This window comes from Camelus bactrianus, chromosome 3 (genome assembly GCF_048773025.1).
Source record: "Camelus bactrianus isolate YW-2024 breed Bactrian camel chromosome 3, ASM4877302v1, whole genome shotgun sequence".
In the NCBI taxonomy this organism is placed as follows: domain Eukaryota; kingdom Metazoa; phylum Chordata; class Mammalia; order Artiodactyla; family Camelidae; genus Camelus; species Camelus bactrianus.
In genome coordinates this window covers 160,840,711-160,867,442 of record NC_133541.1, presented here as the reverse complement: position 1 = coordinate 160,867,442, position 26,732 = coordinate 160,840,711, and the positions used below count along the sequence as shown (strand labels likewise).

Here is a 26,732-nt window from a genome sequence, read left to right as displayed (position 1 = left end):
CAATCAGAAAAATTAGTTCATAGGATGAGATATAAAAGAATGTAATATCTTCTACTTCTGAAACTTTTCTTTGTTAAGTTGTGTAGAGCTAAAATTAAGTTTCAAGCGCCAGGATTTAAGAGTCTGGGTGGTTCTGTGGGATCGTTATTTAGGGATGTGTCTAGATCCTGCTAGAGTGTCTGAAGCTGGCAGGAAAAGACACAGAGCTAGGATTTGTTATCCTAGGGTGTCCTCCATAATGGTTCCATATTGGTTACATGTGGGAGCCCAAGATTAAGTTAACAAATTGTAACAGACCCCAGCAGCATTTCAATGTCCAGAAGAAAAATGTGTGCTTAGTAACTGCTTTGCAAGCAGGAGCCTGTGCATCCTCACTCTTGTCTCCTTGCCTTAAAAAGCAGAGACAATGCTTTGCTTGCATAGTTGATGCTTTAGATAGCACTCTGCTCATTTCAAAGCAAGGACCCAGGCCCTCAGCTATAAATGCTGGGCGTGCGTGCTTTTAGATAGTCTATTATCCCCAAAACAAGGACCTGGCTGGTCTCGTGGTCTGCTTTGTAATTCACATATCTAAAGAATTTATCTTATTCCCCTCACCCCATGACTTCCGTAAAGATACACTAAGCATTTGTACACATTGTGGATTCTACAATCTCTGTCTCCTCCCGTCTTTCCTCAAGTTCCTACTTACTATCACACAACTGTTAATGACTTTTTACTTTCGTTATACACAGTAAATATAGGAGCATTTGAGAGGCTCTTGGAGTTGGCACCCTACTCCTTCTCTTTTTCTGGACTTTTCCCACAGAGTCTTGAATAATCATTCCGTGTCGGTACGACTTCTGCCAGCCATAACCCACAGTTCCAGGTGAGAATGATGCAGGCTTTAACTCTCCTACCCAAGGGAGAGAGAGAAGAGAATTGAGATCTGCTCCCTTGTGGTCCCTTCCTTCCCCAGTGCCACTCCAGTTCACCTGCAGCTTTCTGGCCTCTGCTGTCAGGGCCTCTGTCCCAGGACTGACTGCAGCCATTTTTTCCCTTGCCAACATTTCCTGTGCCTTTCAGAAGTTGGTCTCTTCTCTGCAATTCCACCCTGGCAGATGTGATGGTGGTCAGCGTGCTGGTGGGCAGTCACTTGGGGACTCCCAGGAGCCATGCTGATTCTCCTGAGTCTCTCATTCGGGGTTACAGAACTGTCGAGCACCGGAGGAAGCCCATTCACGCGAGGGCAGCGCAGCATTGCATCACTTTCATTTTATTTTTGGAATTTCAGTGGAGAAATTATTTGTAGCAAACTGTTCCAGTTTTTTGGATGACTGCTTTCCTCACCACCATTTCCTTGTTGGATGTGGTGCTTGTTTTAAGAACCAGGTTTCTTCTCTGGTTATTTCTAGCAGGTGGGCTTGCCGAATCCTTGATCGGCATTTGAAGCAGAATGCTTCATCTTGATGTCAAACTGATTTTCTTCATTCTGAATATTTCGTATACACTCAGCAACTGTTTCAAGTGAACTGCTCTTGTCCAATTTCGGTTAACTCACATTTGCTGATCTCCTGCTTTCATGCTGAGGGCAGTTTCTTCTTCCTGTAATAAAAGTTAGCAATTTGCATCTTCTATGGGAAGGTACTGGCCCGAGATACTTTTGTTCTTAACAGTTTTAATACAATTCACCAATTAAAATTTACACCGGTTTTTACTCTATGCCAAGAATTGTGCATCCCAGTCAATCTTAGAATATTTTCATCCTCCTAACAGGAAAACACGTATGCATAAGCACTCATTCCCATCTTCCCCATCCTCCCCCAGCCCCAGGGAGCCACTCTTCTCTCTCTGTGGATTTGCCTGTGCTGGACATTTCATGTAAATCGAGTCAATTCTTGTAAATGGAACCATCTATTGTGACTGACTTCTTTTCACACTGAGTAACGTTTTCAATGTTTCTCCACGTTGTTGCCTGGGTCAGTACTCCATGCTTTGCTATTGCTGAATAATATTCCACTGTATGGCTGGGCCCCTCTGTTAACACATTCATCAGGTGATAGGCATTTTGGTTGTTTCTTCTTTTTGGCTGTGATGAATAATGGCTCCGTGAACATTCCTTTAGGAGTTTTTATGTGGACATTAGTTTTCAGTTCTCTTACGTGTGTGCCCACAGAGCAGAATTGCTGGGTCATTCAGAAACCAACTGTTCAACACTCTGAGGTCCTGCCAGGCTGTTTTCCAAAGTAGCCACGCAGCATTACATCTCACCAGCAAGGGCTGCTATCTCTGATTCCTGTGTGTCCTCATTAGTTCTTGTTATTCTTTTTTTAAATATAACCTAATGTAGTGAGTGTGAAGCGGTTTCTCCTAGTGGTTTTGAAATGATTTCCCTTAGAGCTAATGATTTTGAACATCGTTTCATTGTGCTTATTGGCCATTTGTATATTTTCCTTGAAAAATACCGTTTCGGATCCTTTATTCATTTTTTAATTTAGTTGTATTTTTGTTGAATTGTAGGAGCTCTTTTTTATTTGGAGATACAAATTCCTAATCAGATAAATTATTTGAAAATATTTTCTCCTGAGTTTTGTTTTTTCACTTTCTGGATGGTGTCCTTTGAAGCAAAGTTTTAAATTTGATGAACTCAAATTTATCTCTGTTTTCTTTTTTCCTTGTGCTTTTGGGGCAATATTTAAAATCTGAGGTATTTTATTTAAAATTTACATATAAAATAATTTAATTCTTAGGACCGTCCTTGGAGACGGGTGCTGTTGTTGTCCCCAGTCTATGGATATGAGGCTGAGATGCAGAAAATTTCACTGACTTATCACTGTCAAAGCTACCCAGTGCTGTGGGCGTTCAGAGCCTCATGATTGTCCCCAGCATCTGTGCTCTTCACCACCATGATCCACTACTGCCTGGAATCGTTAATGATAAAGTCTTTCCTTTTTTGGTTTCTTGTTTGTTTGTTTTCTCATTGGGAACCTCATCTCCTCATTTTCCTTGCAGAGATCAGTGTTGGTTTATTTTAGGTCTCATGTAGGCAGAAGCATTGCTATCAGTTAACTTCTTTATTACTCACTCTCCGGTGATGATTGTTGCTATTTGACCTAATCAAGTCTTGCTTAAGTCTTTCCTGCTCATGACACTAGCAGCAGAGTCATGACTTAGAGAATGCTCAAAGAAGAAAATAATTGATTGATTTTATTTTGCTACCTGATCAAACCAATCAAATAAAAATCCCGGTGTTGACACAGACGGTAAGCCCTCCAGAATAGGGTCACTGTCTTCCTTGTGTTTCGTTTGTTTGGTCACAGTGTCTGGATAGTGACTTGCTGTCCAACAGTTTTGTGAGGATACAGTGCTCGTGAATCATTGTAAGGACAGAATTTTGACAAAAGACTGTATTGGTCATTTCACGAGGGAAAAGATAATATAGAAATACTGCTCAGATCTATTTTAAAATTAAATTTGGAATGTTGAGAAGTGTTCAAGAAATCATACAAAGATCTTATTCACTTCTTTTAAATCTATCTTAGGCACATTATGAATACATAGCAGAGTAACTTATCAAGTAGATTTGACAAGAGGGGTGTATTATTGATTATTTGTTTTAGTTGAAATATTCTACCTGGGAAAAAGTAATCAGTGCCCATAAATGAACAAATATGTTTGTATTTCTATGTAACATGGGAGCAGACTTCATATGTTTTTATATAATATATATGACTGTGTGTTTTAATCTGTCTGTCAGTTTATTTATACTTTATCAGCAATGTTCTAACTTTAGAATTCTTCTAAGAAAATCACCCCCGATTCTAGCACAGTTTGTACTGTGTATCCTGTCTTATGCATGGGATTCCACTGTCTCCTCAGTGAGGAATTTCCTCCCCTACTGAGGTAGTAGCAGAGTTAAAGGAACTGTGATTTCTAGGCCTTTGCTCTCCTTGTGTTTGCATTTGGCTGTCAATCGGGAATTTCCCTTTCTTGAATTTTCATTGTTCAATTAGAATTTTTGAAAATAAGTGTTAATATGTTGTATTTGTCTCCCTAGAAACTTGATGTGTTTGTGCTTTTCAGTTTTCAAATTCTTAAAAATGTAAATGCACTCTTGTTTTTATGTAGTCCTTTTTCACTAGATATTTGTTTACCTCTTTATAGTTAAAATACATATTTTCCAATGAATGAATCGGTGTGCATGTATTAAAAGATACCTTACTTTTTATTTTCCTTATCATAACAGTTATATTCATTCTAGAGAATTTAGAAAATAAGGATAAACACAGTAATAACTTAAAAATGGCCTCTAATCTCACCTAGAGATACAGTTGTAAAGTTTCAAATTGAGAATTACAAGTCCTCTCATGTTGTTCTTCTTTTTCAAGATCGTTTTGGTTACTGAGACCCTCGAATTCCCATATGAATTATAACAGCAGCTGATCAGTTTTTGCAGAGGAGCCAGCTGGGATTGTGATCGAGACCACGTAGAATATACGGATCACTCTGGGGAGCACTGCCATTCCAAGAGCACTGTCTTCTGATCCAGGAATGTACGTGGCGTGTCTGTCCAGGTATTTAGGTCTTCTTTAATTTTTTTTCAGCAATGCTTTGAGTTTACAGAATATTATTTTACTTTTTTTCTTTGCCTTTATACTGAGAACAAGTGTGCAAGGTACCGGGATCAGAAGTGTATTTTAGCCCTGCCCCTTGCTGCCAAAATGGTCGCTGCACTCTTGCTTTGCCTTGTGTACAATCATGCACAAAATAGGACCTCAGTAACTCTCTCTTGAATGAATGATTATATGATTGTAGGATGATGCTTGAGAGTCCTTGTGATGATTTCTTCCTCCAGCCTTTCCCCAATTCTTAACTATGCCCTTTCTCTTCCTAAACTCCAGCCTGGGTTTCAGCCTGCCTGTGGCATTGATTTTCCCTGTCTGTAGACTCTTCCTTTCACTGGTTCAAGATAATGTTACATGTGGGCTGTGGAAACTTGCTAGATGTCAAGAAAGAGCAAATCCATTGCATGCTAGTATTTTTACAGTGTCGTATTTTTATCGATTGAAATTAAATCAGGCTGACCCCCTGAGCCCTCCCGTGAGCTCTTTTCACTTTCCTACATCTGATACTGCTCTGGTTGCTACATGTGCTCTTCCCACAGCCTTGGTTTTTGGGTTGAGTAAGTCATCATCAGTGGAGCCCTCTCTTTAAAAGATGAAGAGAACATTGTCTCCTTCTCCCTGGTTGGGGACTTGGATGAGATGAGATACCAGATAAAGAATGGAGCTCCACCTCATTCTGACCCCCGCTATTTCCGTTCCGTTCTCCAGAGGAAAATAGTACAATTCAACAGTATAAAGATTGATTGTGAGCTAATGAGATAGACAAGACAACCGATCATTTATTAAATATTCTTTCGTGCCAGAAACAAATGTATTATACACACAAAAATCACACAAAGCATGATAATATCGTGCTTACAGACGTGTGTCCGAGTTCGAGTCCTGCTCTGGAGTGACCAGTACTGTGAGATGGAGAACTGGTAGGATGGCTTAGGATCTCCAGCACTGGTTTTCTGTCCTGCAGTGATGGGGCTCGCTAGGCTTCCCTCCCCCGTAGAGGTGCTGTGGGGTGTAACTGTCACGCGTGCACAACTGCTCGTTCCTCCTAAGTGCAGGAGAGCATAGCTTTTGCGGTGACGGCTTTATAACAGCCCCGTGTATACTCTCAGTGCTCCGAAGGGATGCCTTGTGGTTTGGAGATGGGATTCTCATTTCTGTAAATACCCAAGGATTGTGGTATTGAGCCCTGATGATTTGAATCTATTCTTTAGAAAGTACATATTGTAGATATATTTTTCAAGCATGTGTGCTTTTTTTCTTTTATTATTTATAGTTCTACCCTCTCATCTCTTGGTGTGACTTTTCATGGAATCCAGGAAACAGTCCTAAGCTACCTGCCTCTTCACTCTTCTCCGTGGTGGTTTCCTTCCCTGACTAGAAGAGGGTTTTGCACAGGAACTTTTATTTGTTCCCCTTTTCTTGGAGTCTCTCTTTCGGTCTGCCCATCTCTCATCTGTCCATCTGTCCATTTATCTACCCACTCATTCTTCTGACTTGTTCCAAAAAGCATTATAGGCAGCTTACAGAAGAACAGATACCAAATAAACAGGTAAGAAATTGGGGCCAAGTTCAAAGTGTGAGGCTAGGAGGCGAGCCTGTGTGAGGGTTGCAGCCGTGAGACACACGCCTCTGCCCTGTGACTTATAAGATCGACAGCAAGAGTGTACATGATGCTCCCAGCAGACACAGACTAACAGGGTTTGTGGGAGATGCTCACTGGCTGTGAAATAAATAAGTGGCTCAGGAGAAGCCCAACCTTTCCAGCTACAAAGGCTTAGGAGAATATTTTGAGTGTCTTCCAAAATCAGGGTATTGCATTGTTTCTTTTGTCAGAGTTCTATGTATAGTTGGTTACATTCTATACCTGGAAATTTCTCCAAAACTCCTTACCAAGTGAGTGCCATTGCTCGGGAATGGGGTGGTTCTGCTCATTGAAGGGGGTTGGCCAGAAACCGAAAATGACAGCTTCAAAGGAGCCTGGGTTTTGTCAGTTATGTTTTGTCAGTGCTGTAGATTTCAGGAAATGCTTTCACACTTTCTCTCCATCTGAGGCGGCAGCGTGCTCTCTTAGCAGCATCAGGAGCTCAGAGCCACGGGATGTTGGGGGATGACTGCACTGCCTTCAAGACAGCCAAGCTAGTCACTGCAGGCGTGGTCCTTTCACATAGTGCATTTCATGTTCTTTAGTAGAAGGTTTCAACAGGGAGTTAAATAACTGAGTTAATTAACATTTAATAAATATGAAGCTTTAATGAAAAGACGGTTATAGGCGGAGTATAAGTTGTGAACACTTTGAAAACGGTTTCATTACTGAAATTTCAGTAGGGAAGATACACAGTTTATCTTATTTATGCCTCTCTTTTAAAGTAACAAAGAAACAAGACAGAAAAGGCAGAGGATGATTTCTGTTCTTCCTCTCGGCTTGCAGGTGCCCTCACATCCAGTGGCATCCATCCAGACACCAACACTGACACTGGCCATGCTCAGAACTGCCTCAGCCCTAAAGACACAAGTGACAAATAGAAGGGGTCCGCGCCCTGTTACATCAGGTGCTCTCACTTTTTGGGTCCTTATGTAACTGCGCGGTGTTAATCAGGATCGCCCGTTCTACATTGTGTGGTGCTGCTGCGGTGTTTCCTAGTTATTTGTTTCTGTAAGTACTCGTGTATTATTCTCCAATGTGTGGTACTACACATCTAAAAATGCTTTTTTCAGATGAAAAATAATGTATATTTAATATAATATGTCTGAAAAAAGGGACAAAAAAGGCTATCCAGTTCCCACTACTCAGAAATAATAATTAAAACTTTAACATCTTCTTTCTGTTATTTTCATCAGTGTGTATCAGCTCTGTCATAAAATCCAGTGAGCACTCTGTGCCTGTTTACTGTGTGGAGACCTCCATTTCCCATTCGGCTTATTACATGTTTTTCTACAATATTCTATCTCCCCTGGCATGATTTTTAATGACCAGTATAGCATTATGTCTTGTGGAGGCATCGTCCATTTTACTTCGGGCTTAAATAAACTTTTAAATTCCAAGTGTACTTAACTGAAATACTGAAAAGAGAACTGTGGTGGTACCGAAAGGCCCCTAAATCCCTTCCCCTTATTTCCTGAGTGTAAAAGCTGTTGCCAATGTGGTGTATATATTTCATGACCTTTATGCCTATGACATATATATATACCCATACATACATACATACATATGAGAAATCTATGTATATGTGTGTATATATGCTTTTTTGAAACATAAGGCCATACTATATGTTTTCTGCAGCTCGCTTTATTCACTCAGGGGTATATCATACACGTCCTCCCACTCCAGACTCACCCGGTCCTTTCAGATAGACTGGAGGGGTCTCCTGATATGCAGGTGTGGTCTCTTGTGCAAGGACACCTTTGGTGGGAGAGTGCTGTGGACAAGGCCCTGGGCCACGGGGAAACGCCGGCCCCCACAGTGCCCACAACTCGCCGTGATTTACCGCATCATTGTCTTGAGGGTGGACACTTAAGTTTTCTCCATTTTCCACTGTCAGAAAGGATGTTTTACTGGCATCTTTCTTTAACAGACATTCCTGTGATCTTGTATGAGCATGCCTTTAGTTAATTCTTCTGGAAATTTAGTCCCTGGATGTGACATTTACGTTCATCACAGGCTACTTTCAAGTGACTAGAAATTCCTTCTCCAATGTGGAATGAAAAATGTAGAATTACTTATGTAACCAATTCTCTATTGCTGGATATGATTTCACTTCAGCTTTTCTTCCCACCAGTGTAAACAGTACATCTATTTGAACTGATTTTTTTTCTAAACGAAACGATTCCTAGAAGTGGGGTTGAATCAGTGTGTACACACGTTTTTCAGAGTTTACATATCCATTGACATGTCATCCTCTAAAAAGGTCGCTCACAGTTTTTTCTCCCACAGATGGACACTAGCTACAATATCTTTTAAAAATATTTACCAATAAGATGAGCAAAAGTGCTTTTTCATTGTTTTAGTTTGCATTTGATTACCAGTGAGGTATTGAGCATTTTTCACTGATTAGCCATCTGACTTTTGAAAAGTGAATGATCCATTTTGTCCTTTGCACAAATTTAAGTGAGGAAGCTTCTTTTTGCTTTGTGACAGCTCTTTGTATGTTATGAACATTAATCCCTTGTCTTCATCAACATCTATCACAGAGTTTTTCTTGTCATTTCTTTCGTTTCATTTTGTTCAGTAGGTTTATTTTTGTTGTGGCTCAAAATATCCTTAAGATAGTAAATGTCTTCCTTTTGGGTTTTATCTTTGTTATTATTCTTAGAAATACTTTCTTATAATGGTATAAATCTCTTATGTAGGTTTATTTAATGTCTAAGATGGAGATGATAATAGTACTTGTTATAGTGAGGGGAAGTTGAATTAATGTGAGCAAAGAGTTGTATTTGCTGTTATTAGTATTTTAATATTTACATCACTATCTGTAATTTTTTTTGTGGTCATTATGACAGGAATAGAATTTGTTCTTTCCAGGTGATTCTCTGATTGTCCCAGGACAATTATCGAATTCATACTTTGCACTTTGATTTGAAATCCCACATGTATAAAATACTTATGTAGACTAGAGTCTCTTTTTGAGCTCATGCTTTATTTCTGTCAATCTTACTTCCTTACTCCAACGCTATATTTTACATATTGTAAAAATTAACTATTATCTGACAGTGCGATTTTTTTTTTGTTCTTTTCTTCCATCCCAAACTTTCTTGGCTATTATTATGACTTTATTATTCCTGAAGAATTCTAAAATATTTTTTTCAAGTTAAAAAAAAAAGTCTGATAAGAGTATTCATGGGAATTTTATTAAGTTTTGAATTATTTTTAGGAGAACTTCCATATTTACAAAACTGTTTTCCTCCATGCAATATGTTGATGTCTCTACATTCACAACTCTTATTTACCCCTCAGTACAGTCCTGTAGTTTTCTCCATGTACAACATGGGCATTAATTTTGAGTTTTTTCCAGATTATTCTTGATGTTTTTGTTAATTTTTTAAGTGAGAATTTTTTGCTATTATATTTTTTAACTGTTTAAACTGACACCTAGGAAGGCAGATTCGGTTTGTAAATACTCACTTTGTAACAAATCATTTAAAATTGTAAGTATTAAGTAATTGTTCGAGGATCCTTTCTTTTGTGTTTTTAAAAATTTGTTTCCAATATTATCAAAATGGTCATAGCTAAGAAGTATAGGTGTGGAGACAGATGGAGAGAGGTAGTGTGGTTCATGTACAAACTGTGAGCACTTTCATGGCTGCCTTTAGTCTGGAGAAGCCCCAGAAGAGCCCAGGTTAGACCAGGGGTGGCTTTGTATGCACTTGAAAGCCAGCTTTCCTACCTGTATGGTGAAGCCTGGCAGGCGTGACAGGTAGATGATCAAGGTCTGATCAAGGTCATTGGCTGCACAGAGCGCTGTGTCTGTGAGAACTGGAGTCCATCGCCATGGGAAATGCTTGGTGCCAGGAACACTGCAGGGGAGCTGTGGAGTCTGTGTGTTAAGGATTTTCCAGTCCTGGGAGTGGGAAGATCAGACTCTGCATTCAGATCTGAGTTTGAATTCATCCTCTCTTATTTACTGGTCCTCTGACTTTTGACAAGTTATCTACACTCTTTGTACTCCTATTTTCTTATCTCTCAAAATATGAGAATTACGGCCTGCTGCTAGAGTGTTTGATCAGGATAGATGATTTGTTTCTATAAGATGCCACGTACAGTCACAAGCTCAGTGAGAAATGGGCTGTCACCTCTTCATCTGCAACTCAGTGCTCGACAGGACATCGGGGCAAAGCCAGTCCGTAATTTGTTTGTGATGCAAGTAGGAACAAAATTAATGTCTTGCCTTTCCCCTGCAGTATTCTTACTCCTTTGCTTCATTTACTTGTTTCCTCCTTTCCTTTCCCCTCCTCAACCAAAAGATCCTGAGACTCTCTCAGAACGCTAGATTCAAATTACTTTAAAGGGTGTCTCATCCTCATGAAATGACAGTAACTTAAAAAAAATCTGTACAGATCCCAGACGTCATTGTATTTGATTTACACACACACACGCACACCCACCCACACACACAATCAGCCTACCTACAACTTGCTGAGGGAGAAGGACCAATTTTTCTGAGTTTTCATTCACTGAGCGTGAGAGCAAAGTCTCTTACGCAGACTTTCACCTTGCTTAGTGCATGGTGTTTTTAATTGGATTTCTGCTTTGTGGCCATAGAACTATTCTTGTAGAAGAGAGGATGTGGAGACATAGACATTCTGCTGAGATATTGGTGTCAACATATTTGAGTTGGAAAGGACTTAGGACAGCATAGAATCGTAACTTTTTATGGGTGAGAATCCATGATGGTGTAACTTGGACAAGAACCCGGGTCTTCTGTCTTCGTGTCCACGTGGATGAAGAGGCAACAGGGCGGGAGATGGCAGGGACCCTTCTTGCTTGAGTTCCAGGGTCTTGCTAGTTTTCACTGCTCAGCTGCCTTTAGTTTATGTCCATGTGGCCTCTCATGGGAAGGTCACTCTGTCCTGAAAGACTGAGTTTCTAATCAGCAAAAAGCCCTGGACCCACTCATATTTCCCAGAGTTTTTCTGCTGTCCTGCTGACAGTTTATATAAATGATACCTAAGAAACTACTGGATATAAAATCCTTATTGTTATCATTTGCCCTCAAGTTCCATAGGAATGGGGTGCTGTCTCAGGCTGTCTAAGGCTAGATCTGAACAAAGATAGGGTGATAGGCTGTGCTGCTGGACCCTCCCCAGTCGAAAGGGATTTCCACCTTAGTTTTTAGAATCAGACAGATGAGTTCAAATCTTGCCTTTACGAGTTATTAGCTTTCTGAACTTGGGGAGGAAACTGTACTTGTTTGTGTCCAATTTTCTATATCTGTAAATAAGTTCAGTATTTATTTTAGGGTTTTTGTTTTAGAATTGAATGAGCTAATTCCCTCATTTATACCTAAAATACTGATCGCGTGGTTCTATGCTGGTGCCTTGGTAGAAGATTACTGAGGGACTCAGCAGTGAGAATGCAGGTGGGGGACCCCTGGATCATAGAGCTTATATTCCAGGATATGCTTGTAAAAGATTGGATGTGCAGTGGATTTTTAGTAAATGTACATTCCTTTCCTTATCCACATTGATTGTGTATATATCTTTGTACAATATATGAACAATTTTTTATTGCAATTTAAATATCTTTGTAGTATTTAAATTATGTAGCTATAAGAAAATACGTGAAATAAAATGATTTGTCTTTTATTTTCCTTTCAACATGCAAAACAAAATAAAATAGATAAGAAAAAAAGGTTTTGAAGGAGTAGAAATAATTTTATTTCTGTGGAATCAATTCCCTATGTTAGGTTTTTTAGTTGTGTTGTTAAACAGCATATAAAATTGATAGGTTTTCACTTCAGTGTTGATAGCTAGGTGAGTGTAGTTTTTTTTGTGGTTGTCTTTGATGAATTATTTGCACTAGATCATAAATGATGTGCATGTTACATATTGGAAACGAGGAAAGAGTGGAGACATACTACCTCCAATGCATTCATCTTGTTACCAAGTCGAAACTCGTACTGCTTGCTGTATGACAGGCCAATAAATCGGGAGATTGAGGTGTTGGAGCAAGGAATAGTGACTTTATTTGAAAAGCTGGCAGACCCAGAAAATGGCTGAATGACATACTGGAGAACCATCTCCCCCAAGTCAGAAATCAGTCCGCTTTTATACTAAAAAGGGGCGGGGATGTGGTTGGTTGTTGCAAACTTCTTGCGGTACGAATTGTTTCTCCTTCGAATTCTTTGTTCTTGCAGCTGTCCACGTGGGTCAAATCATGGTGCCACTCTAAAACCTCCAAAAAAAACCAAAGTTGATTTTCTATTTTGCAACTTGCCATCTCAACATAAGTGCAGAAGAGTTAACATCGTGAAAGCTCAGAGCCCGGAGAATAGGCTTTCCTGGATATTTCAGGCTAAAGGCAACTTTCTCTTACAAAAGGTACAGAGATACCAAGTCTGAGCCTAGAAAACAGCAAAGGTTTAAAGCCAAAGGAACAGATCTAACATGCAGTCAAATTTATTCTTTTCTATTATAATTTCTTTTTCCACCACATAAATAATTTTAGTAAGAAACATGAGCAATTTTTTTACTTTTGCTTCTTAGTAACGGATAAGTGGGCCAAATACATTTATGAGAGCAGGGATGCTGTGCGGGCATTGGGGTCACAGCAAACTCTTGTTGGGGTGGTCGACTCTGCAACATGTCTGATGCCCCGTGGGTGTTGGTGAGGGACCCCATAACCAGGGGCTCTCTTCAGGAACCAGCATATGGGCATTGACATCTGGAGACCTCTTTTTCAGCTGCCGGAAATTTTTTCAGATACTGTGACTGAAAAACCACTACAGCTGGTGATAATTAGGGAATAAAGGAAGAGGAAAAGGGCTTGGATTAGATTAGAAGAGAAGGACAGAATATCAGGGAACCTGGGGGCTTGGCAGTGGGTCCTTGGGAGAGAGGGGAGCAGAGGTGGGGAAGGGCACGGCTCTGGAACCAGCTCCTGCACCTGTCCCAGGGCCCAAGTCACACAGCTTTTAATTGGCCCAGGACGCTCTCCTGTCTGGATGTAACCCTGGGCAGAAACTTGAGAATCGAAGGTAAGGGGTGGGCAGCACTCACCTAGGGGATAACTGAGGACTTCGTTCAAGTCCACGGTGCCTTTACTGGTCATGTGTCTTCACTTGCCCTTTATCTTAGGATCTGAGGAGCAGGAGCAAGGAACGCAGGGAGAGATCCAGGAAGACATCTGACTGTGTTAAGAGACGACAGTCACAGCCACACGGGGAGCGATGACACTTGCAGCAAAGTAAAACGACTTCACAAATATTGCATCAGAGCTGCCGGTGTGAGAGAGCCTAAGCCTGTCTCAGAGTGCAGGGGACAAGCGGAAAGGAATGGTAAATTTCCACTGACAGTTGAAATTGTGTTAAATAGCCTGCTACTGTTGTTTGTATCACTTGAATGAATGCAGGCATATTTCTATGGGCATTTATATGTTCACTCAAACCCACCAGCCACTCTTGCCCCCATCGGGGATGGGCTTTCTCAAGCACAGTGCACCTCCTGGTTGGGTGGGCCATGCTGCGGGTCCTCGCCTGGGGCCGGGCTGCTGCAGGGCAATGAGTCCCTGAGGCACGGCCTGCGAGACACGACAGGAACACCTCTGCTCTTGACTGAGGGCCTCCGTTTCCCCCTGCAGTGTAAGAATGCTGGTGACTGAGTTAGAAGCATGCTTCGAAGCTGTCCATGTCCTTGCCATCCAGAAGCGGAACCTGGGAGCTTCCGAATTTCTCCAGAATGCGGTTTACTTTCATCTTCGACAGGTGAGTTTATGTCCTTTTACAAGTGGAGGAATTACTGCAGTTTTCCTGGAAATTACTCACCACTAGTCCATCTGATTTTTCTGTGCTTGGATTCAATATGGCATGCTAAAAATTCTGGAGTCAGATCTTGAATCCCTGATGAAGAGGATTATTTTATTTCTTTATATGATAGTATTTTACTTTCAAAATTCAGAGTTTTCGGTTCTTTCAAAAATTTTTTGGGGGGTTGGAGAAACAACTTTGCTCTTACCATCTTTGTGACCTGTTGCTATATGCCTCTCACCTGTCTTCTGTCACTTGTGAGGCAGTTCCTTTTGTGACCCTGTCAGCATTGTTCATGGTATAAAACATAAAGTCTGTAAAAGTACAGTCCCTTTTACTCCGAAGACATTCCACAAATACTACTTAAATCTGGGTGTGGTTTTAAGAAGACAGAATCATTAGAACATGTACTTGCAGGTTGCTAGTGCAAAATCCCCAAATCAATAGTCTAGCTCAACATCTAAAATCTTTCTAATCTACCTTGGATTTGTATGGATAAGTGAAGCAGTTTGCTAAGAACTCAAGACCAGGTTTAGAATACAGGCTGGTGTAGCTCAGCAGTTCCTCCCATGCTGATGCTCTGCCAGAGGGCGGGTCCTAGGGGAGAGGGCGTGTCCTCCCCTCCCTGAGCTGACAATTTGATGGCAAAGACCTTCATCAGGTGAAGACCTTGACGTTCTTCTAAAAACAGTGGGTTTGAAATCAGTCCTAAAAGCGTGGGAGTGACAGAATCCCATTTGTCTCAAGTAGGGGAGAGTGGCTTTGGGGCCACTTGGGAGACTCGTGAGTCCAGGTGTGCAGTGTTGGTGGCTTCCACTTGACCGTTTGGACGGTCAGTGTGTAAAAGCGAACAGATTGAAGGCATGTTTAGATGGTAAAAAGGAAAGGATGAATGCTGTCTGTGAAGGTAGGATGGAGGAAGGAACAGGTTTCTGGGTGGATTAATGAGGTAAATGATGGTCCTGTTGTGCTCTGAGGAGGGAAAGCTGTAGAGGGATTTCTGGGGGATTACTGATGAGTACAGCTGTGGGTAAAGTGAAAGGCTGTTATATGTGTGGTTTGGAAGCTCAGGTGAGGGCCAGTAGTGAGTAGGGGGAGGGGAGAGTGACTTTCAAATCAGTTTGTCTTGTGAACATACAAATAAGGATGAGTAATGACACACTTAAAACCTCTATATTCTGTATTTAAAGCCCAGTAACATTTTGCTATATTGACTGCAGAGGTTCTTAATTTTTTTTTAATAGAAATAAAATAAATATAAACAAAATAGTGGAGATAATGAACATCATAGAGTTGATGTGTGTTCTTGTATGTATTTTCATACCTCATCTGTTTATAACCATAATCTTCAAATAGATTGCTTGCTTAGCATAAGAGTTAAACAGAGGGACGTGACACACAGTGTTGGGGCTTGAAGCTGATCTTCTCGGGCAAATTAAGTCACCTCTCTGTGCCTTAGTTGCATCTTCTGTGACTTCCCCCCGGCCCCTCATCACAGCTGATTTCCTAGACTAGATGTTGGGAGGGAGGCTGCTGAAGGGAATAAGAAGTGGCAACTTCTAGGGATATTGAAGAGAGAGACAAAAACAGATTAAGGCCGATAAACTGAGTAAAAATACCCTCAAAAGAGAAAGATTCCCGCAGTGTTTTGAGCCCCTTAGCGTAAGGGAAACAAAATCAGGTACACCCAAATCTCTTGAGCATGTGAGTATTGTGAGTGGGAGGGTGTCATCAGAAAAGGGTTAAGAAAAGGCCTTTTCATTTCCCTAGACGTTTCCAGTAAGGATGGGGAGCAGAAGAGAAAACCCCCTGCTTCACAGTGGAAGCTGCTGTTTTTTGCAAAACTGACCAAAGTTTGGAGACCATTCATCAGCGGTGCTGGCAAATGAAGAGACTTCGGGATTGGGTGGGGCACTTGCTGCGACTTCCAGGTGACCTGCTGGCTGGGGGCTGTGAGGCGGGCAGTAGGTTTGCAGGGTGACCCGGGCATAATCCCTGGCTCTGAGGCTGCTGATCTGACTATCAAACCTGGGCACCCGCAGTCCTAATGGGGCAGCTCGGGATGTGGCCTGGGACACCTGCTGAGCTGAGGGTGAGAAGAGGGCTTCCCTGAGGGGATGTCATGCGGAGAGTGGAAACGTCCTCCTGCAGGGGAGGAAGAGCCTCTGAGCAGGGTGCTGGATGCACAGGCAAGACCAGCCTGAGCACGGAGGCTTCTGGGAGCCAGAAGTCATACAATGGCCCGAACCGCTTGTTCCTGCCAGACTGCAGGGAAAAGATGCTGAAAAATTAGGCTAGGGTCAGACCCTGTGGTGTTTTATGAATGCCAGTAAAGGACTGGTCAGGCAGGCATGAGAGAACCCTGTGGGCGTCCCAGCTGGGGCGTCACGCCGGAGGGAAGAACAGAGTTATAGACTTTGCCACTTATTAGCTGTGTGACTTTGAGCAAGATCACCCCGCCTCTCTCTATATATATATCTTCATCTGTAAAGTGACAGAGTGACAAGCTCGTGTCATCAGAAGGCTTAGTTTTGCTCTGATCCTCTTTGTCTAATCCTGTCAGTGCTGCCCTGTGAGGTTCTGCAGCGGCTGCTCTTACCCTGAGAAGGGAGGGCGTAGAGGGACATTGTAGTGCCCGAGGGCAGGAAGGGGTTGCTTTAAAAGCAGACATGTTGCCGCCTGCAGCTGCAGGCCTGCAGGCAGTTTGGTTGAAGGTCCTGCAGGGGACTATGGAGGCCTTAGGTCGTGGAGAGTACTTTGGAAGCCTTAGCTTCGTCTTAAGTCTTGTTTTCCCTTGCGGACCGGATTTGCCTTTCCAGATTGATGCTGAAGATTTGGGCTTCTTGTAAAGCTGTTTTCAGAGATGGGTATATACGTAAAATATCGTATAAAATAAAATGATTTATTTAACTTGTGGGACTTCGCAGCTGTTGGGAACAGCTCTGTTGTCCTGGTCTTCACGGAGGACACCAAGGGTCAGCAGAGCGTGCGGGAGGGCAGGTAGCCTGCAGTGCTGCTGCGGGGTGTTCTCCCGAGTAAAGCACTCTGCTGAGTTGACTCTTCTCTGAGTTTGGTTGCCAGATGAGCAGACAGCAAATTAATGAGTTCTGGTGGGATTGTATAATGACAGGAAAAAAGAGGAAACCGTAGTTTTTCCATACTAAAACACGCTTTTGTTTCCTGATCCAGTGTGTTCCATTACAGAATTGATGAGTTGTGTCTATTCTGGGACTTCATTGAAATAAACGTTCAGCCTAAATGTTAAGAGTTATGTTTTATTTGGCTGGAGGACTCGAGCCGGGATGGCAACCTCTCAGATCACTCTGAGGGACTGCTCCCAAGAGGTAGGGGAGGAGCTAGGATATATAGAAGTTTTACAATAAAGACCAGGTAGTTGGAACAATAAAATATTGCTTGTTATCTAAAGAAAACCAGATATCTCAAGATCAAATATTTAGTGCTTTTCTATGTATGGGAGTAAGCAAACATTTGTGTCATTGAATTCATCCCTTTGGCAAGTACCTAGCTATCTAAGGCCAGTATCCTGTCCTTTCTTACTCTGATTCCGCTCAGAGGGCACCACTGTGAGTGGCTGAGAGGCTGGGCTGCAGGCATGCACTCGCTGGGGGTGGCAGCAGCAGCTGATGACTTGGTTTCAGCATTCTTTGTTTACTGACATGGTTGCAGTATTTTCATTCACAGTGCTCCCCCTTGGTCCTAAATTCTGCCAATATTTTGAGAGACATTTCATGACCAATTTTGTCCCATGGTGCTAGGATGGCTCAATCCTAGTTCAGGTGAAGAATCTTCTGAGTTGCCATTCAAGGTGTTAGTTTTTTATCAGGCCCTGTTGATATTAAAAATTCTCTGGATCACCTGTCTTACTTGTTTGTTATGATCCAGGAAGTGTTTTCCCTTCATTGCTCATTCCGATACCTAGAATCACACTATTACAATTACTTTATTCAGGGTTATAAATTTTATCTATTTCTTCAAGATGTTTAGCCATCATCAATTTTGTAGGCCTAGTTAAACTTTGGGAAATGTAACAGACAATTCTATAAAATAGACAGGATATAAGTAATACAGCTAGTAACGTTAATAAAGTCACGATTAAGAATTTAATAGTCGGGAAGTTGTATTTTGGGGTTAAAATTTTGCTTGTGTTTCTGATTGAGTTTGAGTGATCTTATGAGAAAGTTCATATTTATGGTCAGTCTCAGAGCAGGTATTAATTGGTCAGGTGAGGTCTCCCACCTTGTAAGATCAACAGAGGCCTAAACAGAACTATAATTTCTTTTTAGAATAACGTTTCTGAGGGCTATCTAGTTAGAGCTTGGAGTAGGGAAACCCACCAAGGTAACACAGAAGAACTAGACATAGGTAATTTACCATAAACTTAACAATTGGAGTAGTTCATAATCAAAGGTAGGAGAAATTATCACAGTAATTTTTATGCAGCCCTGGTACGGTGTCTTGGGTCAGCTGTCTACCTCAGATATCGTCTTCTTCTCATCCTGGCCTGGTAGCTTTTTCTCCATTTGGGCATTGTTTTAAGGTGAGCAGTGCTCTATAGGCCAGTGCATTGCAGTGGCTATTTCTGATAGGAAATGAACCCGAAAGTCCGTTTCCTTCAGCTTTGGTGTGTATGGTCTATTTAAGAGTACCTGATAAAGGGTCCTTCCATTCAGGTTGGAGACAGTTCTTTAAGTCATGCCTGTTCCAGTTTGTATAATCCCCTGGCTGCAGGTCATGGGGCATTGGAACTTTACCCAAGGATAGATTAGTAAGCTTCAGAAACAAAGGTAGAGTATCCTATTAATAATTCAGTTAAACTGTACAGCAATGTGACATAACAGCAAGGAATGATTGGGAAGTGTGTTAGTAAATACGGACGTCAATTAACAAAACTAGAATTTAATATCCACTAAAATATAATCTTTTTTCTCTCTAAAGTTACCCTCATTTTTCTCAAATAAAGCCATGTCAAGATTAATTTATTTACATGTTGTCTGATTAATTGATCATATAGGATTTTTTAAATTGGCTGTGTTGGAACTTTTAATTAGGAGTCTCAGGGTAGAATGTTAATAATGTTTGCTAAGGCCAGGAAAGCCCCGTCAACGGCTTGTCATGGATTTCTGCCTTACAAATTTAGGTAAATTCTTTTCTCTTTAAAATCCTTAAAATACCTTGAGATTCCTATATCTGTTAAGAGATGATCTTCCTCATTTGTCTGATAGAGCCACTGGGGACCTAAGAGTTTTTAGTCTATTGAGGGATCAGATAGAGAGAAAAGATAACTGTTCCAAGTCTGATTACATAGGTATAATTTATCAAATTGCTGTGAATCATAGCTAGCTTAAAGAGAAGAGATTCTTTATGTCTGGGAAACAGGTTAAAAGCCAGTAGTATTTCAGACAAAATCAAAAATTGTAACCATATTCATCAGTTTACTCAGTCCCATGTAACTAATTCTTTTAATCACAGTTTTCATTGGAAATTTAAAATTTCTTACCCAGTTTAGTTCACTGCTATAGTTTGAAATTTATTAGAAATCAGTAAATCTCCTTGAAGAACAAGCATTTTGCAAAACCATCAGAAGACAACCATTAACTGTCTATAAATGACAAAAGATTTAAAATCATGGTTAAACACCGTTACACTATAATCGATAAAGAAACCTGGTCACTATACCCAGAATTATCACTGGTAACATTTCAGATATACCAGAATTTTAGGGAGTCCATATAATTTCTACAATATCTATATTAATAATATTTTCTCATACAATATAACCTTAGAAGATTTATTATTCATTTAACAATACCGTGTTATTTAACATGCCAAATGAAATTTACTAGATTAAAATTTCTCTTTGGGATGTTTCAGGGGCCCTCTGTAGCATCCCAAACTTAACTGGAGATTAAAAGAACTTTAATTAGAAATTGATATTTGGGGAACTTGTTAAAGGTTTTCAGAACACTTGGTCAGATAAACATATAGATCACTGTAACGTAGTACTAATTCATTAACAAGAAAATGCGTCAAAGGTAATGGCAGAACAGATCAGTTAAGTGGTATAAGAAGCTTTACAATCTGTTACTGAAGGTGGATTAACATTTTAAGAAAAATTTTTCCTCTTAACAGCGAGAAAACCAAATCTAGTCTTGTACCTGCTTACTTCTAAGATTCATTTACTTTGCCCAAGTTGATTCTAAACTTAGCCAATTCCGACCACGTATGAAACTTTCCTCAGGGTTCCTCTTCCACAAGCCTTCCATAGCTTTCTCTACTCATATTAGTGTGTCCCTTATTTTCTCTTCCATTCAGAAGTAACCAGCTTCAGGAGAAATTCACTATTTTTCATTAACAAAATATAATTCCATTCTTATATCTTCCTTTGCACATTTATCTTACTTTCCTAGGATACTGAGATCATTCCCTTAATAATAGAGACTGTTTCAGGGTGGCATCATCCATTTATTAGTATTTCTAAACACCTTTATTTTCTCTGTAAGAGGAAGTTACATGTTAATAATTCATATTTCAATCTTATTTTATCTGAAAATGGCATAGCTATTTAATAAAATCCTATCATTTGACTTAATTTAGCACAACTCTAGAATTTAAAGATACCAAACATTTAGAGATTATCTTAAGCATACATTTTAAAAATATATTTTAAAAATTTACCCAAAGCTCTCATCTCATTTGCATTTAATTTGCTTAAAATTTTACCACACCACATTACTGTTTTTTTTTCTTGACAAATCTGCAACAGATATAACAGGATCTTATTTGACTTTCATTAAACCTAGGTACAGTAAAAGCATTATACTTAATATTGATGTCTTTAAAGATGTCTATATTAATTAGAACATTCTTAAACTAAACAATATCAAATATTATCTTAATATTGCATATTTTCCAGTTCACGTGACACTGAAAATCAATTTGTTCAGTTTTTATTTTAAAAATACTTACTTTTCAAGCTCTTATTTTTTACGTCAATTAAGCAGATCTCTTTGACTTTGATTTTTTTAGCTGTAGAAATATCTCACATCAATAATGTGTACACAGTCTTATAAACAGACAAAAGCTAGAGATCTCATAGCTTCACTTTAAAACTTACTTATAAGATAGGTATAATAATAGTTGGAGTAAAGTGAATTTGCTTACTCAAATCACTAAGGCTTGCTATTTATGAAACAGACATTTAAGATTTCTTGACAAAGTCTGAAGGACACGTCAGAGTTCTGAGTTCTAAAATGCCAAAAATTTCTTGGGCTTAAGTTTTATTTCGTTGAGCTAATTAGGCTCAGTCCTAGGTCACTGTTTGCTGTATTTCCATTTCTGATCTGCAAGACAAAGACACAATCTTCCAATTCCCCAGAGAACTGCTCTGTCACCCAGACCCAATTTTCTCTCCTTAATTGGAATTTTTTTATCAGTGAGAAGAGCTGTAAACAAAGAATTCCGTGTTTTAAAACCTTAAGGTTTAATTTATCATGTTTTCCAAAGCTTGCATAAGGCATTTAGTAAGGTCTCTTTTCCTTGAGTTATAAGTTAAACCCAGGGTAAACCTCTTATTATATTTTTTTATTAGCCACTGAATATTAGTTTTTAGTTTTACGTTATACTGGACGGCTCATGTAACTCTGTTGGTTTCTTTTACTTTGTTCAATTAATATTTTCTGAGGGACAGATTTGTGCCCAGAATTATAACACCAAGAAGGGGAAGCGTTTTTCCATTGAAACAGATCTATCCCACAACATAATTAAGCAAAAGGTTTATATAAAGACCATTTAAATATACCAATTTTACAGACTTTTATCTCAATTTTATTAAATCTTATACCTTTAATTTTTATATTTATGTTTTAATCAATAATTCTTATTTCTAGAATTAGTGCCAGAAGCCTTTTTTTTTTTTTTTGTGCATTGTATCTAATTTTATAGAAAAGTCTCTAGGATGCCCAAGTTTCAGCCAAAGAGCTTAGACCCTTCTCAATTTTTAATTTGATTAATTGGTCTGTTGTCCCAATCATTGATCAAGTATTTCAGTCTATATATACATATATTTTAAACTGCGGCAAATAAAACAGACTTGTTTGAACTTTAATGTTGGGGGGCAGTAGGTGATCTCTTTGGCCCTTTTTTTTACTTTATGTAGTGTAGTATCAAAACCTTGTACCTAAATCCAAAAATGTCCATTTTATTTATCTCATTCAAAATAACCATATAAAAATATTTATCCACTTGGGATAAGCCCCTTATCTTTTATTTTTTGACCTTTTAACAATCCTTTTTCCAGTTATTCAACCTAATTAACATTAATTATTCTAAGTTTTTATTAGCATCCCTAGAACCATTTATCGGAAAGGAAAAACACAAATGTAGCTTTTCAAACCAGTTTTATTTTTTTCACTAAGTTCTTAGCTTAACCATTAGATATATTTTTCTAACTTTAAAATTGATTTTAATAGATACCAATAAAACAGCTGTTCATAATGAGATCTCTTTCAACTTTCACCAATTTAAAAGTTTTTCCAAATTAAAGGATCCATCATATGGCCATCAATTTATATATATATATATAATAATATATATATTATTATTATATAATATATATATAATATATATATAGTGATTTTAAACCAATAAGATGAAGAGGCTCTTTCACATGAGAGTGGGGGTGTTGCCTAAATAAAATTCAAAGGTTAACTCTTCAAAAGCTAAAGGCCTTTGTGGTCCAGGCTGATGAAACAAAGTTTAAGATGGCAAAATATCAGACATTTGGTACAAAGAATTGCTTAGAATCCCAATTTATTTGCGTGGCCACCATATGTACACAATACTTGAACCTTTTGTATGGCAGAGTCCAAGGTTTCCTTAAAAAAAAAAAGTAAACTTATATATACATACATACACACACTTAAAACACCCAGAGAAAGATAAAACGTTTACATTTCAAGGACACAGGAAGAGAAATCCAAGTTCCCCCTAACGGGGATTTTGTTTTTATAAGTTCAGAATTCCAAAAAATGTTTTTTATCAGGCCTGGTTAGTTAATTTCATAGTGAGTTTTTTTTTTTTTTCTAATTCCCAATTAATGCTGTAAGTTTTGTACGTACATAAACCTGGCTGGGGTAAGAGTTGGAGGCTGGCAATCTGTCATTTTTTCTTTTCTTTTCTGTTTTTTATTTTTTTTTTTGAAAGTTCTATTCCACATTGTAAGTTCGGGTTCTCAGAATAAATTTGCTAGTAAGATTTCCCTCAGGGACAACTCTATGGCATGAAGTCTTTGCCCCTAGCACTCCTGCAAGATTCTCTGTCACCAGAGAAAGCTGTTACCAGCCAGGATGAGGATCCCATTTTTGGAGTTGAAATGTTACTCATAAGAGTTTTACTTTTATCCTGAAAAATTCAATGGAGGTAACCAAATTGAGGAAAACATTAGAACAACCTCTTACCTAACCACTCAGCCCTGAACACAGTGTCCTTCAACTTGGACACACTCGGGACGTCTCCACTGGGTGAGTATTTTCCTGGTATGTTTCCACCAGCCCCACTTCGGACGTCTCCGCAAGGTGGGTATTTCCCGTTATCTTTCAACAAGGCCCCACCCAGTATGTCTCCACTGGGTGGGTAATTCACCCCAGTATCTTTTAACTGGAGGGCCAGTTACCTGGAAACACCACCAAATAAACTTCAGGATCATCAAACAATATGTGATTTCCGAGAACCAAGAGAGACTCACCCAAATTCATCTGGACTCCCCGAGGAGGCAGATGGGCACAAAGGGCCACTTATGGTACCAAGGTTCCAGATACCTGGAGAGTTCAGGTGGAGAAAGTCTGCTCTGGGTCCCTTCATGGTGTCCAAAACTGTTGACTGAAATACATGTGCAGCCTAAAGGTTAAGAGTTATGTTTTATTTGGCAGGACGACTCGAGCCGTGATGACAGCCTCTCAGATCTCTCTGAGGGACTGCTCCCAAGAGGTTGAGGAGGAGCTAGGATATATAGGAGCTTTACAACAAAGACCAGGTTGTTGGAACAGTAAAAGATTGCTTGTTATCTAAAGAAATCCAGGTATCTCAAGTTCAAGAATTTAGTGCTTTTCTATGTATGGGAGGAAGCAAATATTTTGGACTCCCTGAATTCATTCTTTAAACAAGCACCTAGCTACCTAGGGCCAGTATCCTGTCCTTTCTTATTCTGAGTCTGCTCAGAGGGCACCATTGTGAGTTGCTGCAGCTGCTGGGCTGCAGGCCTGTCCTCGCTGGGGGTTGGCGGCAGCCGCTAATGACTTGGTTTCAGCACTCTTTGTTTACTGACATGGTTGCAGTATTTTCATTCACATTGTAGTATTTTCATTCAAGGACCGATTATGGATAATCTGCAACCTTGGAAAGCAACCTAGATGGAATTACTGCAGGTACCTTCTTCTTTAATAAGCCGTGTGCAAACATAAACATGGAAGAAGCATACATTTGGATTTGGTGGTGTAGGGAAGGGTTTCTGCACATTACAGGAGATCGCAATGCAGAATTCCTTAAGTCCACCTTTCTTTTCTGTAGTGGTCTCTGAGAACAGTTTATGGTAATTAACCAACATTGACAAATGGTGGCACACATTGCATTTAAGAGCTGGCCGGCTGCAAACTTGTGTATTGGACAGGTGGAGTTCATAGGCAAATTGTCAGGTGGATGGGAGAGAGATGGAGCCTAGGCCTGGGCCCAGATTCCGGTTTAAATAGCCATTTCCTCACCATACGGCTTTGGACTAGAATGCAACCTCTCTTAACCTGTTGGTGAATCTGTGAAATGGGCATGATAATATTCGTTTCTTCCTGGGATTGTTGTAAGTTCTAAAGAGTATTGTAGCACTCATGAAGCACTTAACACACTGGCACTTAGCAGTGTTCACAGTGTGCGGCCGCCCCTCTTGGCGTGTGTCAGAGCCGTAAAGGCAGCATTTGTCTGTTGAGGGCGCACTGGTAGCCCCTTGAATAGGTTGTGAATTTGGTGATTCCCTTTAATCTTGGTAACTTTGTGAGCCATGGGAAGTTATTTTCATGGACAGATGAGGAATCTCAGGGTAAAGAAGACTGTGTAATTTGCCCAAAGTCAGACCATAATTTTGGGTGCAGGGGCCTTGGTTCAGCATGGGCCCCAGGGCCTTCTGCCCTCTCCGTTCAGCACCAGAGCCAGATGTGTGGTCGGCTGTTTCCCAGCCCAGAATATCGGGCAGGCCGCAAGACACACCTGGCCCTGCACTGCTTGAGCAAAAACTCCGGAGGAGAGGAAGTTACAAAAGGGATAAACATAAAAACAGATGACAGCAAACTGTGACCAGCACTGAGAAGGAAAAAACACGCCTCGTAATGCAGAGCTGCGAGCTTTCCCGTCGGGGCTGCTCTGGGGGCGTTCATCTCAGCTAAACAAACTCTGCTGCTGCACCAAGGCAGGAAGGCAGGGAGCGTGTGGCCACGTAGACAGGGCCTTGTTAATCATACTCATTCCCCATTAAGCTGCAGCTGTCACGGGCACTTACCTAGTAAACAGATGTCTTCCATAATCATCACGCACTTTTCTTGGTAGTTTTATTGCCCCACCTTTGAGATGAGGTCATTGAAGCTGGGGAGTTTGCTGCATGCCCGTGATCACCATGGAAATAACCCCACTGGTCTTTCAACCTAGACTGGTGTGGCTGTCATGTCCCAGCCCTGTGAATGGCATCGTGTTGCTTCTCCCAAGTGGCCCAAATGACTGTCATTGATATTCTTAAATCGTAGGAAATGGTATGTGACAATAGGGGAAAAAGGTAGTAAGTATTTGTTTGGAAAACTAGAACAAAATCCAATTCTTCCCCAGTTGGGGGAGCGTACCCTGTGTCACTCACCCCACTCACTGCGTGTCACGTCCTCCCTGCCGCCTCCGCATTCAGAAGCCAATCTGAGCCTTTGAAGAACATTTTGCCTCATGACACTGTTGACTAGGACCTGCGACTTCTCTGTCCCTGGTTTACTCTCTCTTCAAAGCCATTTAAATTTTTTGCAGTCTCCTCCGCTCAGATGTAAGAATATCCTCTTTCAACTTCTTGATGAAGCTCCTTAATGAAGATCTCGTGAAGGAAACTTAGTCAAAACCTGGGAGGTATGCACACAGTGACTGCAACCTCAGCACTTTATGAAGTTCAGAATCAGACTTGTGGGTGACTCAGGAAAGGCTTTTTTATGGTAACAAGGGGAAAGTGAAAGGATGCAGGCTGTGTGAGACTGAAACATCTTGGTCCCAGCCAGCAAGGCACCTGCGTTCAGGATGGTGTGTGGGGAGTGCAGAGTTCTCACAAAGAAAGAAGTGTTGTGATGGGAGGGAGGACAGTTAGGTACTTTACTGTGGAGGGAAAAAGTGGGTTAAGCATTTCCTGGTTGAACAAGAGGACTGTGACATGATGTGCTTGTATTTTGGAGAGAAGGGTTTTGTGGGGACAGGCCTAGGGAGAACGCTCTGTGGCTGGGGATTCAGAACAACAGAGAAACACAGAGAACCGTGCAGACCCCAAAGCCCCTGCTGCGGAAGAGTCTGCCCACCAATTCGATCCCTGGGGGCAGCTTCTGTCCCTTAGCTGGGGCCTCAGAGCTCCCTTCACAACCCAGTCCTG

At 40.5% G+C, this 26,732-nt stretch overlaps 1 protein-coding gene across 1 annotated transcript in view; it reads left to right on the top strand.

The window, feature by feature from the left end:
• Positions 1 to 26,732, top strand: part of LOC141577212 (trafficking protein particle complex subunit 9-like) — a 125,613-nt gene that overhangs the window by 83,759 nt on the left and 15,122 nt on the right. The window contains exons 11-16 of the mRNA XM_074361396.1: positions 4,368 to 4,553; positions 7,033 to 7,257; positions 12,455 to 12,638; positions 13,395 to 13,594; positions 13,897 to 14,020; positions 15,833 to 15,993. The gene's annotated coding sequence lies outside the window, so the exon portion shown is untranslated. The remainder of the gene's footprint in view (positions 1 to 4,367; positions 4,554 to 7,032; positions 7,258 to 12,454; positions 12,639 to 13,394; positions 13,595 to 13,896; positions 14,021 to 15,832; positions 15,994 to 26,732) is intronic.